The 18,441-nt window shown below is 43.8% G+C and overlaps 1 protein-coding gene across 1 annotated transcript in view; it reads left to right on the top strand.

Annotated features, from left to right (window-relative positions):
* FBLN7 (fibulin 7) overlaps positions 1 to 114 on the top strand; it is a 39,821-nt gene extending 39,707 nt beyond the window's left edge. Inside the window, exon 9 of the transcript XR_009762597.1 lies at positions 2 to 114. The gene's annotated coding sequence lies outside the window, so the exon portion shown is untranslated. The remainder of the gene's footprint in view (position 1) is intronic.
* The last annotated feature ends 18,327 nt before the right edge of the window (positions 115 to 18,441 follow it).

Genomic DNA, 18,441 nt, shown 5'->3' with positions numbered 1-18,441 from the left:
GACAAGCAAGATGCATTAAAGGACAATATCCAGTTGGGCAAAAACACTCAAGGAGGGTGTGAAGCAGGACCAGTGAGGGGCGTGGCCTGGAGATGGGCGTGGCCCAAAAAGAGTTCCAAGGACCAGCTAGAGAGGCTTGGAGGACTACATTCAATCCCTAGGCCTGAGGTTCCCCACCCCTGCAACACAGTGACATCTTTAACTATAAATTGACAATGGGCAACCTCTTTTTTCTATTGAGAGCCACATTCCCTTGAGGAATAATCTGCCGGGAGCCACGTACCATTGCTGGCTGGGCCAAAGCCAGTGGGGTGCAGGGCCAGGATCCAAAGTGGCTAATGCCGCTCCCTTTTCTTTCTGACTCCCTTCCTCTTTCCCTGCCCCTTCCTCCTTGCCTACCAGGCTGCTGTGAGAGGGAGAGGTTGCTCTTGCTAGAGGTCTGAACTAGGAATCAAGGAGGAGGCTGATTCAGTTTGCATTTAAAGCTGGATTTATCAAATCTGCACTTTCTGAAACTATGTGAGAACCGACACACAGCCGTCCTTCGGAATTCACACTCACCTGTTTTGTGGTGCAGTTCTCCAACCACACAATGTTTACGAAAATGCCCATTTTAGAGGAACAGTTGCACAAAATAAATATACTGCTGAAAATAACATACAAAAATGCATTACATTAGGATAAATAGCTTGCAAAAATGTGTACATGAGTCAAACCTGCATACAAAAAATTATTTGTTAGGAAAAATGCATACTAAAACGCTGAGGAATTTTCATGAGAATTTTTTTTTAAATCACAAACTGCTGCAGAAATGTGGAGAACTGAATTTAAAATTAGAAAAAATGAGAAACTTAGAGAACAGAAATTGACACATCATTCCATTGCTAGTCTGAACTGAATAGTCTGAACTGATTCCCCCCTCCATCATAGAATGATAGAACTGCGGAGTTAGAAGGGGCTTATAAGGCCATTGAGTCCAACCCCCTGCTCAATGCAGGAATCCAACTTAACGCATATGCAACAGGTGGCTGTCCAGCTGCCTCTTGAATGCCTCCAGTGTTGGACAGCCCACCACCTCCCTAGGTAATTGGTTCCATTGTCGTACCACTCTAACAGTTACGAAGTTTTTCCTGATGTTCAGTTGAAATCTGACTTCCTGTAACTTGAGCCCATTATTCTGTGTCCTGCACTTTGGGCGATCAAGAAGAGATCCTGTCCCTCCTCTGTGTGACAACCTTTCAAGTACTTGAACTCCCTCCATTTTGGATTTTTCCCTTCCCATCTCTTCTCTCCCTCCAGGTTCCACTAAACACATTAGACCAAGAACCACATATGACCCTAGAGCAGCAGGTGGTTCACCCCTGCTATAAATAGGGATGGGGGGGGGATTCAGTTGGCATTTAAACTTACTGATTTGCATTTTATGAAACAATACGTCATCCAAAACACAGCCATTCTTCAAAATTTACAGTTCTCCAGAGTTTGCAGTGCCGTTCTCTAGCCAAGTAATGTGTACAAAAATGCATATACTAGGGTAAAGTATGCATATAATTGGACATATCTATGAAAATAATATGCGTTTGTGCATTATATTAGGGAAAACTACTTTGCAAAAATGTGTATGTTAGGCAAAATAGTATATGGAAATATGTGCATTAGGAGAAATATGCACTAAAATGCTGATGAATTCTCATGAGGACTTTTTTCAAAAATATTCACAAACTGATGTGGAAATGTGGAAAACTGTACTTAATGATAGAAAAATGAGAAACTGAGACAAACCAAACACTCAGAGCAGAGTTACCAGGGAGAGCTAGGAAGGGTAAATCTTGGTTAACAATACTAATGGGAAATTATGCATATTGGAGCAAATAATCTTAATTTCACATATACGCTCATGGGGTCTGAACTGGCGGTGACCGACCAGGAGAGAGACCTCGGGGTTGTAGTGGACAGCACGATGAAAATGTCGACCCAGTGTGCGGCAGCTGTGAAAAAGGCAAATTCCATGCTAGCGATAATTAGGAAAGGTATTGAAAATAAAACAGCCGATATCATAATGCCGTTGTATAAATCTATGGTGCGGCCGCATTTGGAATACTGTGTACAGTTCTGGTCACCTCATCTCAAAAAGGATATTCTAGAGTTGGAAAAGGTTCAGAAGAGGGCAACCAGAATGATCAAGGGGATGGAGCGACTCCCTTACGAGGAAAGGTTGCAGCATTTGGGGCTTTTTAGTTTAGAGAAAAGGCGAGTCCGAGGAGACATGATAGAAGTGTATAAAATTATGCATGGCATTGAGAAAGTGGATAGAGAAAAGTTCTTCTCCCTCTCTCATAATACTAGAACTCGTGGACATTCAAAGAAGCTGAATGTTGGAAGATTCAGGACAGACAAAAGGAAGTACTTCTTTACTCAGCGCATAATTAAACTATGGAATTTGCTCCCACAAGATGCAGTAATGGCCACCAGCTTGGACAGCTTTAAAAGAAGATTAGACAAATTCATGGAGGACAGGGCTATCAATGGCTACTAGCCATGATGGCTGTGCTCTGCCACCCTAGTCAGAGGCAGCATGCTTCTGAAAACCAGTTGCCGGAAGCCACAGGAGGGGAGAGTGTTCTTGCAGTCGGGTCCTGCTTGCGGGCTTCCCCCAGGCACCTGGTTGGCCACTGTGAGAACAGGATGCTGGACTAGATGGGCCACTGGCCTGATCCAGCAGGCTCTTCTTATGTTCTTATGTTCTTATGAAATCTTCGATGAAACAGATGTTGATAATACCTTTTTTATCTTCCTCCAATCCCTTTTACATCCTGTGATCTCAAAACATTTGTGTCAATGTGACTCAGCCATTGGTTAAGAAGCTTGAACTAATTTGAAGTCACCTGTAGACAGGAGCAAACAAAACTGAATGTTCCTTCTGGTTGCATGGACCTGGGCATTCAAGTTTCCCATGCAGCCATGGTTCTCAAAGGAGTCTTGCTAAAATATTGTAGGCAGACTGCTCTTTGTTTGTAAGGGATTAGTTTCATCTATTGGACGTTTGAATGCTTGCTAACTAGCTTATGCAGGTAGAGTTGATTGATTTAAGTCATGTCAAATAACCAAATGAATGTTAGCATTAATTTTCCCAACCAAGAGTGCCAAACTAGCACTGTATTCCTCTCTCTCTCTCTCTCTCTCTCTCTCTCTATTTCTCTCTCTCTCCACATCTTAGGATGTATGGTTTTACTTACACATATATACAACCTGAACATAAGATGGAGGGGCTCACAACACTCCAATAGATCTTACTTCCCCATTAAGTTTCCATGGAGGCTTCCCAAAGCCATAGCTTTGGATTCAGCACAGACAGCAAGTTAAGCCTCTGTGGCTTTCCAGCTCCCAGCTCCAGACCAGACTAGCCAAGGCTAGCTCCTGGCCCCAGGATGTGGTGGTCTACCCCATCCTGAAAGAGCATCACTAGCCAGTTGTTCCTATGGCAACACATCTGTTATTGACCAAGTCTGGAGACATATAAATAGGGTGCTTAACAGATCCAGCTAGGGCCATTAACTTAACAAAGAAAATGACTTGACCAGTTTAGCAGGTTTCTTCCACTACAGATACCAACTTTACAGATACAGAATTACAGGCTTGGATGGGACCTAAAGACCTCATCCAGACCATCATCTAAGTGGTAAGCCATGGGATGATGCTGGAGGATCTTGCTTTGTGGCTCAGGATTGGAAAGCGCTCCTCCATTCCTGTGGTTATTTTGTGGGAAGGGAATAAAAAATCCAGTTGCTATACCACATTTCCTCCCTTCCCTTCCCCACTGGACAGGTTGCATGCCTGTGGGCTGACTGAGGCCCTCTTCAAAGAGAAACTGGTTTAGTTAACCTTGGGATTGTATCCAACTCAGCTGTCCTGATAGTGCAAGGACTTCTGCCTATGCAACAAGACTTCCTCTCCCTCTCCTCCTCCCATATGCTCCCTGCACCTCTCTCAGATCTACCCTGGAGGGTTGGGGAAAACCCAACACAGATTGGGGGGGAGCATGCAGAAAGAGGTCCTATTGCACAGGGAGATTTCACATTTGTTGCTTTGGGTTATGTAGACGAGATTTGAGTGTACACTGAAAAGCGTAACATTTGATTGTGACAAACCAGCACACTAATTAGTAGACTATTGGGCAAGGCCAGCCCTACCATTGGGCAAAATAAGGCAGCCCCCTCAGACAGCAGATTCTGAGGGGCAGGGAGCAGTTAGATCTGTGTGTGCCACAGAGCCTGCCCTCCACTCCCTCCACTAATCTATTGCCTGTAAGCACAGTGGAAGACAATGTCTCAATACCAATGTTGAAGTAAGATTTGGCTTACTTCAGCTTTCTGGTCAGTTTTTACACATGGACAAGGGAGACACCATCTTATCCTTCGCCTCAGGAAGCAAAATGTCCTGGCCAGGGCTGATAGTGAAATAACAGTGAAAATGATAATCATGTGTCTCAGATCCATATAGTTCATGTAGATTAATGGAACACTGTGACGTTCCCACCTTTGGCTCCACCTGTCAGGTTCCCACCTGCTTGTGGCTACCGCCTTTCAGTAGGCAGCACCTCAGGACACCACCAGTCAGGATCATCGTTTTTATTTTTTCTCACTCCGCTCTCGCACAGATTTCACAAGATCCCACTGCTAGGCAGCACCACCAGGCACTCCCTGTAAACAATACTGATAGAGACTTTGCCTCAGTCTCTCTATAGCTTGTTACTTTGTGTCTGGGTGCCCTTGCTGTCCACAACCCCCCTGTATCTTTGTCTATAAAGCATACAATCCTGGGTTGCTCTGGATACTTGACGTTGTTACAATATCTCCCTTCACCGCTGCCACCATATGATACAGTTTCCCTCCAGCCTTGGTAATTACCCTGCCCTCCCTTCTGGTCTGTGTATTCCCAGCCAAGGATCAGGCTTTTGGTAAACCAATAGAAGTATTTATTTGATAACACCAGGAAATAACAAGATTACTCTAGGAATGCTCAACAAGCATATGATTTCATATAGTGTCACTCTTTATGTTTCTGGTCATATATATACTGTTTAAATATCAGCCAAATATAATCCAACCCTCCCTCAGAACTCTGCCAACCAACCCATCCAAATAACTCTCCACTAACAACTCTCCAACAACTCTCACCAACCGACCCCCTCTCAACTGTCATCCTCCCATTTATACCTTCAGCCATTCAAACACTCAGTCAACCATCATCCAGCATTCTCCAGTCTTCCAACCCATGCTCTCCCCCCTCTCATTCAATTCACTTACCATATATCCCTTAATAAACCTGCACTTACCATATTTACAGGTTTTGACATATAAGGACATCACAAACACCACCTTAGTACTGTGAATTGCCCTAACTCAAACAAATTAATTTTATCTTCTCTCCTTGAACACAGTACATGACTTGCCTCTCAAAGTAAAACAACAGCTGTACATGCACATCCATTCCTTGAAATAATGTGTGAGAGAACAGTATGTCCTTGACATACCAGGGCAGGGAAGTTTGGGTTTCTTTAAATCGCTGAACTTGTGCCAGTTTGTACCTTGGAAGTGAACATGCAAATTGATGTGGTTTCTTTTCTTTTTAATCAAGGTACATGTGTACTGAAATATGTAGGTTACATAACATATTTATCAAATAACATATTTTCCTTATAAACATGTGCAGTCATGTTAGAATAGAATGTAACCAGTATGGAGGCAACTTAGAGCTGAGCTCCACCTATGGAAACATAAACAAATACGTCTCTCCTTGAAGTTCCATCTTCACTTAGGTGGGGCTTCAGATGTACAGCTAGGTTCACACATGCCCTGTGCATTTCTACATTCATCATTTAAGCACATAATCCAGGGGTTGCCAACATGGTGCCTATAGGCACAATGGTACCCTTGAGGTCTTCCCCTGCTGCCCATGAACCCTCCACCACCACCACTGTGATCCCTTGATCATGTTATGGTGAGGGTGGTTACCTTTTTCTCCCCCGAAAAACACATGGAGCTGAAGGAGGAAGTTGGAAGAGGAATGTACTTTTCAAGGCTCAGATTAATTCTTCTGGATCTGACTTTTACCACAATATTTGTGGTAAAATTATTTCTGGTCTCCACACTTCAAGAAGGATGTAGACAAACTGGAACAGGTTCAGAGGAGGGCAACAAGGATGATCAGGGGACTGGAAACCAAGCCCTGTGAGGAGAGACTGAAAGAACTGGGCATGTTTAGCCTGGAGAAGAGAAGACTAAGGGGAGATATGATACCACTCTTCAAGTACATGAAAGGTTGTCACATAGAGGAGGGCCGGGATCTCTTCTCAATCATCCCAGAGTGCAGGACACGGAATAATGGGCTCAAGTTGCAGGAAGCCAGATTTCGACTGGACATCAGGAAAAACTTCCTAACTGTTAAAGCCATACGACAATGGAACCAATTACCTAGAGAGGTAGTGGGCTCTCTGACACTGGAGGCATTCAAGAGGCATCTGGACAGCCATCTGTCGGGAATGCTTTGATTTGGATTCCTGCATTGTTCAGGGGGTTGGACTTGATGGCCTTATAGGCCCCTTCCAACTCTACTATTCTATGATATGATTCTATGATTTTGGAAAAATGAAGTGTGTGTGCATGCATGTTTGCTCCCTTTCTGTCTCTCAGGGGTGGGGGATTGATCTGGCAGAAAGAAGTGAGGGGTGATGCCCATAGCACTTGTTCAAACATCCAAATGTGCCCATAAGGCCTAATAAGGTTGGTGACTTCTGACATAACCTGAGGCCTTGTATATCTTTTGGCATCCTGATCATAATGTCCTTTTTACTAGGAATAAACTTAGTCTTCATGGATCAGGTAGTCCTATCACATAATTCATAGATAAGGAGAACAGCCTGGTTGTTCACTGTACATGAGCCTAACTAGCTAGTGAAGATGAAGCGTGGAGGGCTCCTGTTCAGAACAGTCCCTTCCATGCCTCCTCCCTTCCATTTTCATTCCAACAATCAGCCAGAATTTCATGTCACTGAACATACTCAGCGTTCACTGGGCTATTTAGTGGTTTCTTTCTCCCTTAGTTTCCCCCCCCCAGATTTTTTTCTGCCAGCCTTGGGTTTCCTCCAAGTCTTCCAATACTTTCTTCTTGTACATGGTTGGTGCCATTTTGGCTACTTAAGGACCAGCCCTCTGAGAACTGAGTTTGCTATTGGTATATATGAATGACAAATGGCTTGATACTATAGATTTTCAGAGGTTTAAAGAGCGGCATGGGGCTGTTTGCAACACAGCCCTGTGCTGCACTTTGAAGTCCCAACAATTGGGGCTTCAAAGCACAGCATCACCTGATGCCCCACCCACGATTCAGATTTGGCCCTCCAGGGGTGGGAGGAGTTTACCTGGGTCTGCATCTCCACTTCAATCAGCACCTGGAGCTCTCAACCAAAAGTGGTACAAGGCTAGTCGAAGACACATTGTTACCTAAGGTAAAGGATAAGACAACATCACCTCCCCATTCCATGTACAGATGACTAAACTGGAGGCTGTATTTTATTTCAGTGCTGACAACGGGATAGTGTCCTTCACCACACCAAGGCAGCAGGCTACTTTAGGGGGCCTAGGAGTGGCCATGTGACATATACTGCTCTGTCCTCCAACAGAGGAGAATGGCTGGGGGTGCTCAGGAGGAAAAGCCAAGGGACTGCCACCATTCTCTCTCCCCCCACCCCGGCATCTGCTGCCTGAAATAGTTGCCTCACTCTGCTTAATAGTATGGCCAGCACTACAGGAGATGTATCCAACACACCTAGGGCTTTGGTATAACATTTTGCTGAATCATACAGTTACCAAACCATAGGGATAGCCGAATCTGCCCATTTCAGTTTCTCTCGGTTCCAGTCTTAAATTCTTTTAAAAAATCCTTATAAAAATTCATCAACATTTTAGTGCAAATCTCTCCTAATACACGTTTGTATGTAGTTCTGACTAATATACACATTTTTGCAAGTATTTTCCCTAATATAATGCATTTTAATGTTATTTTCATGAATGTATGCATTTTTATGCAAACTTCCCCCTAATATATGCATTTTTGCACACATTGGTTGGTTGGAGAATTCCATCACAAAATTCCGAGTAGCACGAATTTCAAAGGATAATTGTGTTTGAGTTTGCATATGAAATGTGAGAATTAGGTAGTCTCTCAGTAAAATGCAAACAAAATTGAAGGTCTCTCCCAATCCTACCAGACTGTTATTCATTTAGACTAGCTGTGACTGGTACAGGGACAGTCCGTTGAATTGCGGGTTGCAAATGGCAGGCATGCAGTTTCACCATGCCTCATGCCTGTAAAATTCTCCATCAGGAAGTCCACAAGAGGGATCCAAAGGAAGCAACCGGGAGATACCAGCAGGGGAGGTTGGGTAGAAAAACAAAGGGAGTGGATGTGATGGTGGTGTTGGAGGTTTTTTTCTTTATTGTTTTTATTATTATTACTGATTAAATTTATATCCTGCCCTTCCTTCCAGTAGGAGCTCAGGGCTTCAAACAAAAACACTATAAAACAGACATTAAAACATATTACATCTTTAAAAACATTTTTAAATGATGTAACAGTCTCTGGCTATGATTGGCATCATATTTATGTACCAAACATGTCTGGTCTAACCTAATATAAAACATCTTGGCCTGTTTTGTTTTTTCAAAGGCAGAGGCTTGTGATTTATCTGCAATTTAACTCAGGATATTAGAAATTTTATTATCCAGAGGATCACGGGCTTTAAATTCCCACAGATATAAAATAAACCTGTTATGCTGAGTTCCTCTGCAGTTGGAAACAATGCATGTTAAGATTTGCCCGTTGCTTCCTCACCAATGTTTAAAAATGTAAATGTGCTGCCTTCAAGTCAATTCCGACTTATGGCGACCCTATGAACAGGGTTTTCATGAGGCTGAGAGGCAGTGACTGGCCCAAGGTCATCCAGTGAGTTTCATGGCTGTGTGGGGATTCGAACTGTGGTCTCCCAGGTCGTAGTCCAACACCTTAACCACTATGCCATACTGGCTCTCCACCAAAGTTTAGCCTCTGTTAAACAAATTTATTGCTCTGCCTCTGAGAGAAACGACCACAAAAACCTTACATCTTCAAAAAGTTTAAATGGCAACATCCCTTTGTCTACCGTCCCTTTGTCTACAAATTTAGCTTGTGGGTAGAAAACTCACCAATTTACATCAACAGGTCACCAGAAGGATCCATTTGCCTTGATGTAACAGAGGCAAGCTTTGGACAGAAACAACCTTCTATACCCAGATTGCCCTTCTGTATCAAATCACATTTATGCAAAAGGGTGAGGTACGCATGTACACTTGTTTGCATAGGTGGTAGGGGAGAAAGATGCATGCAGAGAGCTTGTGGATGCATTGTGGGGCTCCTGTAGTGGAAAAGGCTCACGGAACAATCAGCACTGTCATCTCTGCTAGTGTTGATCTCCTAACAAGGAGGCTGAACAGACACTCTCACCCCCCCCTTTTTCCCCTGGGGATTAGTATAAATCACATATTTGATGGGAGAAGAATTCTTACACTGACCACCATGCCCACAAGCTGCTTCTCTGCACAAAGATCTCTAGACTAGAGCCCATTTATGGAACTATGCATCAGAACAAAAGTTCAGGAGGCATGAAAACAAGGCCACCTTTAGTTCCATTTGGGGTGGAATTATTTCAAAACGTAACCATTTTCCTCTAAAGTGGAGACACGGCTCTGTACTCATGGCCAATGAGTTCCATGGCTCTAGTATGGAGCCTGAGTTATATTCCTTGGGAGTTAACCAACATTCAAGATCTCTCACTTCCCAAGGAGACTCTGCCTGATGTGGCAGCATTAGGCACATGAGCCATTGGCATGTGAGGCTAGCAACCAGGGTAGCAATTGCCAAAAGATCATTCCATGTGATAGGAGGGAGAGCTAGAATTGCTAGATTACTGAAGAGCTTGTTGTAATTGGCTTTTGTAGCAACATCTGAGATTATTTATTGCTGTCCTTGGTGCTGAAAAGTTGCTACAACGTCTATCCTCTCTAGATGTGGGACCATAATCCCCTTGAGTTTAGCCATGCATCTCTGTAGGCCCATAATCCTGGCTTTCTTTTCCATTGTAACTCCCTCTCAGACCTAGGTGGCCCTTTTCCCTGATGGGAAAGTGCTTCCAAGATGGTGCAGAGCATATGCATTGTATGTGGACCACTAAAGTACTTTCTGTAGGATGGCCCCATCTTAGACCCCACAGCACTGCCCTAGACCAAAGGTTCTAAGAAATGTTTGTGCAGCACGTGTACCTCACATCTTGGTTACATGTCTTCTACTCATTACCACCATTGCCATGAGATGCTGAATTTGGCTAAGTTAGGACACGGGAACCAAATTTGCTGCCCATACATTATATTACACATTTGCTGCTTACTTACTTCATGAACAGGCCAGCTTAGTACTAATCCTATTGGGAGGCTCCTACTGGGAGGAAAGGTGGGATAAAAATCTAATAAATAAATAAATAAAAATAAATAAAATAAATGATCCTGACAGTACTGAAGATAATAAAAAGTGCAGGGGCACCACTCTCACTGTTTTCTGTCTCCCTGTGCAAGCCAGCAACTGCATGAGGCACTGGTTCCCTGCAAGAGAAAACTTGTTCTGGCATTGCAGGATGTCAGTACCTTTGCATTTTTATATTTTCAGTTATATCACATCTCCTTTCACCTGCAATGACGAGTGGAACTTTCTATTGCTGCTCAAGGACAGACATTTAGTCTCCAGGACAATAGAGAATTCGCATGTCTTGCACTTGTTTTATCTTTAGTATACTGCAAAGGCTGTTTTCTGTGCATGTAGCTTAAATAAGGCGCGCTTATGTTTATTTAGTAGATCTTCCCTGAGCTCAGTTGCATAAGGAAGTTTACATTAGCTAGAATTCCCCAGGCAGTATATGAGGTTGAAAGCAGTTGCTCTGAAAGTAGTGACAGAATCATAAGTGGGTTTGTGTGCAATTGAAAGTTTTATTTTATGTCCCAGTGTCATAAAAATAGCCACCACCTTTCGCAGGACAGACCTAATATCTGTGTTTGGTCCAAGAATATGCATATCAAAGCAAAACACTGTCCAAAAAGTGTGTTAAGGTTAGCAAAAGCATTTTTCCCTGGTGGAATTTTGCAGAATTTTAACATACTTTGAAGTGTTCCTGGTTTTCCCTGGCTTTGTTAATCCTGAATACCATTGATGTCCAGAATGCCCTATGACAGGGGTTCCCAGACTATGATCTGTAGATTTGTGGCTGGAGAGAGGAGACAACACATCCATCGCATTAGATATTCATATTGATTTGAATTGTATTTTATTGTTTCTTTCATTTCTTAAATTTCATTGTTATTACAATACAATGAAATGCATAAGAAATAAAAGAAGCAATGAAATACAATTAAAATCATACAGCATCTAGCACAGTGCATTACTATTGCTACAATAGGCAAAAACATCATTAAATGATCCACTGAGACCATCAACAATTTTCAGTTGGTCCATGGGGAAAAAAGTTTGGAAATCATTACCCTATGCCATGCACTGGCTGTGTCTATGAGTGAGGATATTGCAAAGGTGGGCAAAAGGTTGATCAGACTTTTAGATCCCCACGCGATTGGATTTCTGACTCCCATTTGACCAACAATTGCAGTAGCAAAATAAATCCTCCTACCCTAAATTATGCTGCTGAAATGAATGAAGCTTGGGGGAAAGGAAAGGGTTAACCAGGTGTGGAGTTTTTGTCTGGAAGGACTTTGAGCTCAGTTCATATCTGCTACTCAAAACAAATTCCTGGTCTCAGAATTTTTTAATACTAAGTGAATGTGTTTTGCCTGGTGGATCCTTGGGTTCCAACTTTAAAAACAGAAACAAATGAGATCCTGCAAACTTGAAGTCTGCCATCCCCTGGATGTTGATTTGGCTTTCTAATCTACCCTTCCCCCAAAGGTTGCAGGTTTGTAACAATATTTGGAAAAGAGTAATAAAAACACTTGATTAGATCTCATGTTCCAAACAGGTTGCAAGCCCATGAGTTGCTGAGCAAGGCCTCAAGGGGATTGGCCTTCAGCGGGAGTCATCCTGTCATGGGAGCAGGCTCCAGGTATCATGGGCTGGGGCCAAGGCCTCAGCATTCAAAAGAACTACAAGAGGAGGCCAATGTTAATGCAAAAAAGGCCCAAAACTAATCCCAGCATCAGTGCCCAGCATGGAGAGGCAAATGTCTGGGTCCACACTGCTGAAGTCAGTCTCCTTTAATAACAACAATAAAACAACCATCTTTTCCCCCCTCCCCGCCGCCTCCACAATTCAGCCGTTGGAAGAAAAACTGTGGATGAGGCAGCCTCATCCACATCTTCATTTTCCCAGAATGCCTCTGGGGAAATTGAATCATAGAATCATAAAATCATAGAATAGTAGAGTTGGAAGGGACCTACAAGGCCATCGAGTCCAACCCCCTGAACAATGCAGGAATCCAAATCAAAGCATTCCCGACAGATGGCTGTCCAGATGCCTCTTGAATGCCTCCAGTGTCGGAGAGCCCACTACCTCTCTAGGTAATTGGTTCCATTGTCATATGGCTCTAGCAGTTAGGAAGTTTTTCCTGATGTCCAGTTGAAATCTGGCTTCCTGCAACTTGAGCCCATTATTCTGTATCCTGCACTCTGGGACGATCGAGAAGAGATTCCGGCCCTCCTCTATGTGACAACCTTTCATGTACTTGAAGAGTGCTATCAAATCTCCCCTCAGTCTTCTCTTCTCCAGGCTAAACATGCCCAGTTCTTGCAGTCTCTCCTCACAGGGCTTGGTTTCCAGTCCCCTGATCATCTTTGTTGCCCTCCTCTGAACCCGTTCCAGTTTGTCTACATCCTTCTTGAAGTGCGGAGACCAGAACTGGACGCAGTATTCAAGATGAGGCCTAACCAGTGCTGAATAGAGGGGAACTAGTACTTCTGTTAATGCAGCCTAATATAATATTTGCCTTTTTTTGCAGCCACATCACGCTGTTGGCTCATATTCAGCTTATGATCAACGACAATTCCAAGATCCTTCTCACATGTATTGCTGAGCCAAGTATCCCACATCTTATAACCCGAGAGTTCTCAAAGAACTCAAATGTGAAATTGCTGATCTGCTAACTAAAATATGTAACTTGTCCCTCGGGTCCTCCTCCGTGCCTGAGGACTGGAAAGTGTCAAATGTAACGCCAATATTCAAAAAGGGATCCAGAGGGGATCCCGGAAATTACAGGCCAGTTAGCTTAACCTCTGTCCCTGGAAAACTGGTAGAAAGTATAATTAAAGCTAGATTAACTAAACACATAGAAGAACAAGCCTTGCTGAAGCAGAGCCAGCATGGCTTCTGCAAGGGAAAGTCCTGTCTCAGTAACCTATTAGAATTCTTTGAGAGTGTCAACAAGCATATAGATAGAAGTGATCCAGTGGACATAGTGTACTTAGACTTTCAAAAAGTGTTTGACAAGGTACCTCACCAAAGGCTTCTGAGGAAGCTTAGCAGTCATGGAATAAGAGGAGAGGTCCTCTTGTGGATAAGGAATTGGTTAAGAAGCAGAAAGCAGAGAGTAGGAATAAACGGACAGTTCTCCCAATGGAGGGCTGTAGAAAGTGGAGTCCCTCAAGGATCGGTATTGGGACCTGTACTTTTCAACTTGTTCATTAATGACCTAGAATTAGGAGTGAGCAGTGAAGTGGCCAAGTTTGCTGACGACACTAAATTGTTCAGGGTTGTTAAAACAAAAAGGGATTGCAAAGAGCTCCAAAAAGACCTCTCCAAACTGAGTGAATGGGCAGAAAAATGGCAAATGCAATTCAATATAAACAAGTGTAAAATTATGCATATTGGAGCAAAAAATCTGAATTTCACATATACGCTCATGGGGTCTGAACTGGCGGTGACCGACCAGGAGAGAGACCTCGGGGTTGTAGTGGACAGCACGATGAAAATGTCGACCCAGTGTGCGGCAGCTGTGAAAAAGGCAAATTCCATGCTAGCGATAATTAGGAAAGGTATTGAAAATAAAACAGCCAATATCATAATGCCGTTGTATAAATCTATGGTGCGGCCGCATTTGGAATACTGTGTACAGTTCTGGTCGCCTCATCTCAAAAAGGATATTCTAGAGTTGGAAAAGGTTCAGAAGAGGGCAACCAGAATGATCAAGGGGATGGAGCGACTCCCTTACGAGGAAAGGTTGCAGCATTTGGGGCTTTTTAGTTTAGAGAAAAGGCGGGTCAGAGGAGACATGATAGAAGTGTATAAAATTATGCATGGCATTGAGAAAGTGGATAGAGAAAAGTTCTTCTCCCTCTCTCATAATACTAGAACTCGTGCACATTCAAAGAAGCTGAATGTTGGAAGATTCGGGACAGACAAAAGGAAGTACTTCTTTACTCAGCGCATAGTTAAATTATGGAATTTGCTCCACAAGATGCAGTAATGGCCACCAGCTTGGATGGCTTTAAAAGAAGATTAGACAAATTCATGGAGGACAGGGCTATCAATGGCTACTAGCCGTGATGGCTGTGCTGTGCCACCCTAGTCAGAGGCAGCATGCTTCTGAAAACCAGTTGCCGGAAGCCTCAGGAGGGGAGAGTGTTCTTGCACTCGGGTCCTGCTTGCGGGCTTCCCCCAGGCACCTGGTTGGCCACTGTGAGAACAGGATGCTGGACTAGATGGGCCAATGGCCTGATCCAGCAGGCTCTTCTTATGTTCTTATGTTATGTGCATTTGGTTTCTTTTTCCTAAGTGTAGAACTTTGCATTTATCCCTGTTGAATTTCATTCTGTTGTTTTCAGCCCAATGCTCCAGCCTATCAAGGTCAGGAGCATGAGATAGTGATGACTGAAGCTGCCTCTCCAGGTGCTTCTTTTTCAGACCACTGTGCTATGTGCTGCCTCCAGTCCTCACTACCAGCAACACTACCCACCCTGCTACCCTTGTTAATCTCACAGGGGGGCTCAGCACGGGGGTGCTTGAGGGACACAGAGTTGCCTCGTCCAGGGCCCACTCAAATCTGGTGTTGACTCTCCTCTAGGCCCATCTGGTTGCTTATGTATTGAAGCAGAGTGCAATGGCTGCCACAGCCCCCACCCATAAGAAGAGCCTGCTGGATCAGGCCAGTGGTCCATCTAGTCCAGCCTTCTGTTCTCACAGTGGCCAACCAGATGCCCCACTGGAAGCCCACAAGTTGAACCTGAACACAACAGCACTCTCCCCACCTGTGATTCCCAGCAACTGTATTCTGAAGCACACTGCCTCCGACACCGGAGACAGATGTGCAGAGAATAATTGATTTCTTTTTTAGTGAGGAGACAGTGCCACTCTGCACATGTGTAATTGCACACTTTCTTAAATAATGCTGCTGTACAAGTCCTACTGTGATGAAAACAGCATGTTAAAAATTGCAGCCTTGCCATAATGTTACCAGCTGCCACTGGCTCTCACACTGACCAATTAGATGCCTATGGAAAGTCCACAAGCGGGACCTGAGTACAACAGCACTCTCTTTATTAATGCTGCCCCGCAACAAGCATTCAGATGCATACTACCTCTGATACTGGAGGTAGCACATAGCCATCATGGCTAGCAGCCATTGATAGCCTTATCTTCCATTAATTTGCCTAATCCTCTTTTATAGCCATCCAAGTTGGTGGCCCTGGGGCGAATTCTATTGTTTAACTATGTGCTGCGTGAAAAAGTACTTTCTTTTGTCTGTCCTGAATCTTCCAACATTCAGGGTTGCATTCAGCTAAGAGATACTCAGAGCAGACGCACTGAAATTAATCATATCCATTAGCTTCAGTGGGTCTACTCTGAGTAGCACTAGCACTGAATACCACCCCCAGATTCATTGGATGTTCCCAAGTTCTTTTATTATGAGGGGGGGTGAAGTCTCTGTTCACTTTCTCTATCCACACCATTTATAATTTTATACATATCTGCCGTGTCACTTTACTCAACTTTTCTCTGAACCAAAAAGCCCCAAAACTATTTAAGCAAAATTGCAGACAATTTAAAAGGCTGGTGCCTTGCTTTGTACCCATGTCACTCCACACCCCCACACAGCCATGCCCCCTTTTCCACTTTCCCTTGTCTCCTTTGCTCTCCCTGTCATCTTGCAAGTCCACACTCCACTACAACAGATGTCCCTAGGAGCCAGTCAGCATGAAAGAGAAGGCTTTGTGTTAGCTACTGAGAAGAGTCTTCTCAGTGACTGACTCACCTTTCACTCTGATTGGCTCCAATCAGCACAAAAGGACAAGGACTCTTCTCAGTGGCTAACACGCTCCCTTTTCATGCTGATTGGCTCATACATAGGGAGCTGGCTGGCACCCTGCTCCCAAAAAAATACCGGGCCTAAGACCCCCAGCAACCATGGATGAGTACACCCCTGCATGCACCTCTCTATGTGTTAGGGAACGCTGACAGGACAGAAAATAGCTCACATTTTTTGTACAAGGCCACCCTAGGTCTGGTTTGACCATGGGAAGGACCATAGCTCAGTGACAAAGCACATACTTTGCATGCAGATCGTATCAGTTTCAATACCTGACAACTCCAATTTAAAAAAGGGGTCAGGTAGCAGTGATGTGTAAGAGTTCCTTGTAAGACCACAGAGAGAAATGGTGCCAGTCAAAATACTGGGATACCTGGGCCAATAGTCTGACCAGGTAAAAGGCAGCTTCCATTGTTCCCATGCAAGTCTGAATATAGGCCTCTATCTTGCATGGCAATTTGGTTCATGATACTGAAGAGCAATGCTGCTTGATCAGATATGGGGGAAGAGCCATAGCTCAGTGGCAGAACATCTGCTTTGCATGCAGAAAGTCCCGGTTCAATCCCTGGCATCTCCAGGTAGGTCTGACCCTGCCTACAGTAGTGCAGTGGCAAGTTCAGAAGTGCAGGGTCCTTTCATAATAGTCACAGTCACCACCCCTCACAGCCACACCTCCATCTAAGATTATAGAATAATCTGGCCTGGCTTGAATGCTGCTTTCTGCTTCTCTGTCACTGTTGCCATTTGACTGCCCTTTCTCACTGTCAGAGATGTTGCTTGAATTACTGAATGCAGTGTCTACATGCTTATCTTCTGCGGCCGCCAAACTGCTTGATGATGTAGATGGGATGCTATCATCAAGATTCACTGTCTCTTTGGAAGTTATGAAATTCTCACTTCTTTCACTCTGATGGGCTCCAATCAGCAGGAAACAACAAGGAAACAAGTTAGAAGACTCTTCTCGGTGGCTGACATACTCTCCTTTCGTACTGTTGGCTCATAGGATGCGGGAAACATAGGGACCCTGATAGGATATGGCTCCCAAAAATGAAAGGGGTCTAAGACCCCTGAGACCCTAGATGACTACACCCCGCCTGCCTATAATTCTGAAGACCTGATGCCAGTCACTGTAGATCACTGTTCTTCAACTTAGCTTAGCCAATAGCCAAGGATGATGGGACCTAAGGTTGAAGAACAGTGCTGTAGACAATACTGAGCTAGATGGACCAACATTCTCACTCAGTAGACGGCAGCTTCCTATGTCCTTATTCTTTCAGCGCATTTTAATATTACAGCCTGCTTTGCTCTACATGTAGGCATGAAAGCCAATATTTTTGGCTTGACTATCCAAGAGCAGCAAAAGGGACCCTGCTGAACCTTCCGCCAGGCCCTGTGGCATTGGCCCATCACGTAATCACTGCTGCTAGAACCTGCTTTCCCTTTTATTGATGTACCCTGCAGAGTAATTATTCCAAGGAAGAAAATGGACCGTGTTGCCCTGAAGCAAAGCAAAAAATAAACAGAGAAATCTTTTCAGTTGCCTTTTCGAAACTCAGACATTTGACTAACAGCAAGAACTGGCAAAGGTTTAATGTTTCAATAACTATGAGGCAGTTGATTATTATCGTCTTTTATGTGGCTCCAGGCACTTCCTCATGATCTGCCTTCTTGTGCCATCAGTCAATGCATATGCATTTCCTATGCACATCCCCTCAAGGCAGTTCCTTCATTGTGGAAACCAAAACCATTTGCAAGCTTTCAAAGTGCTTTATTTAATGCTGGCATTTCAGAAGTTTATTTGGGGGTCCTCTTCATCTCATTTTTCATTGAAAAGATGCAGTTGTCAATATTGGAAAGAGGATTTAATTTCCAGATCATTTAAATCACTCCTCTTATACCACTTTAACAGTCATGGCTTTCCCTAGAAAATCCTGGGAACTGCAGTTTGTTAAGGGTACTGACCTCACAGAGCTATAGTTCTCAGCACCCTTATCACACTACAGTTCCTAGGATTCTCCATGACTGTTAGTGGTGTAAGAGTGCTTTAACTGTAT

Source organism: Rhineura floridana, chromosome 4 (assembly GCF_030035675.1).
Source record: "Rhineura floridana isolate rRhiFlo1 chromosome 4, rRhiFlo1.hap2, whole genome shotgun sequence".
Taxonomy (NCBI): Eukaryota; Metazoa; Chordata; class Lepidosauria; order Squamata; family Rhineuridae; genus Rhineura; species Rhineura floridana.
Note: the sequence above shows the minus strand (reverse complement) of the source record. Positions and strands in the feature narration are given on the sequence as shown.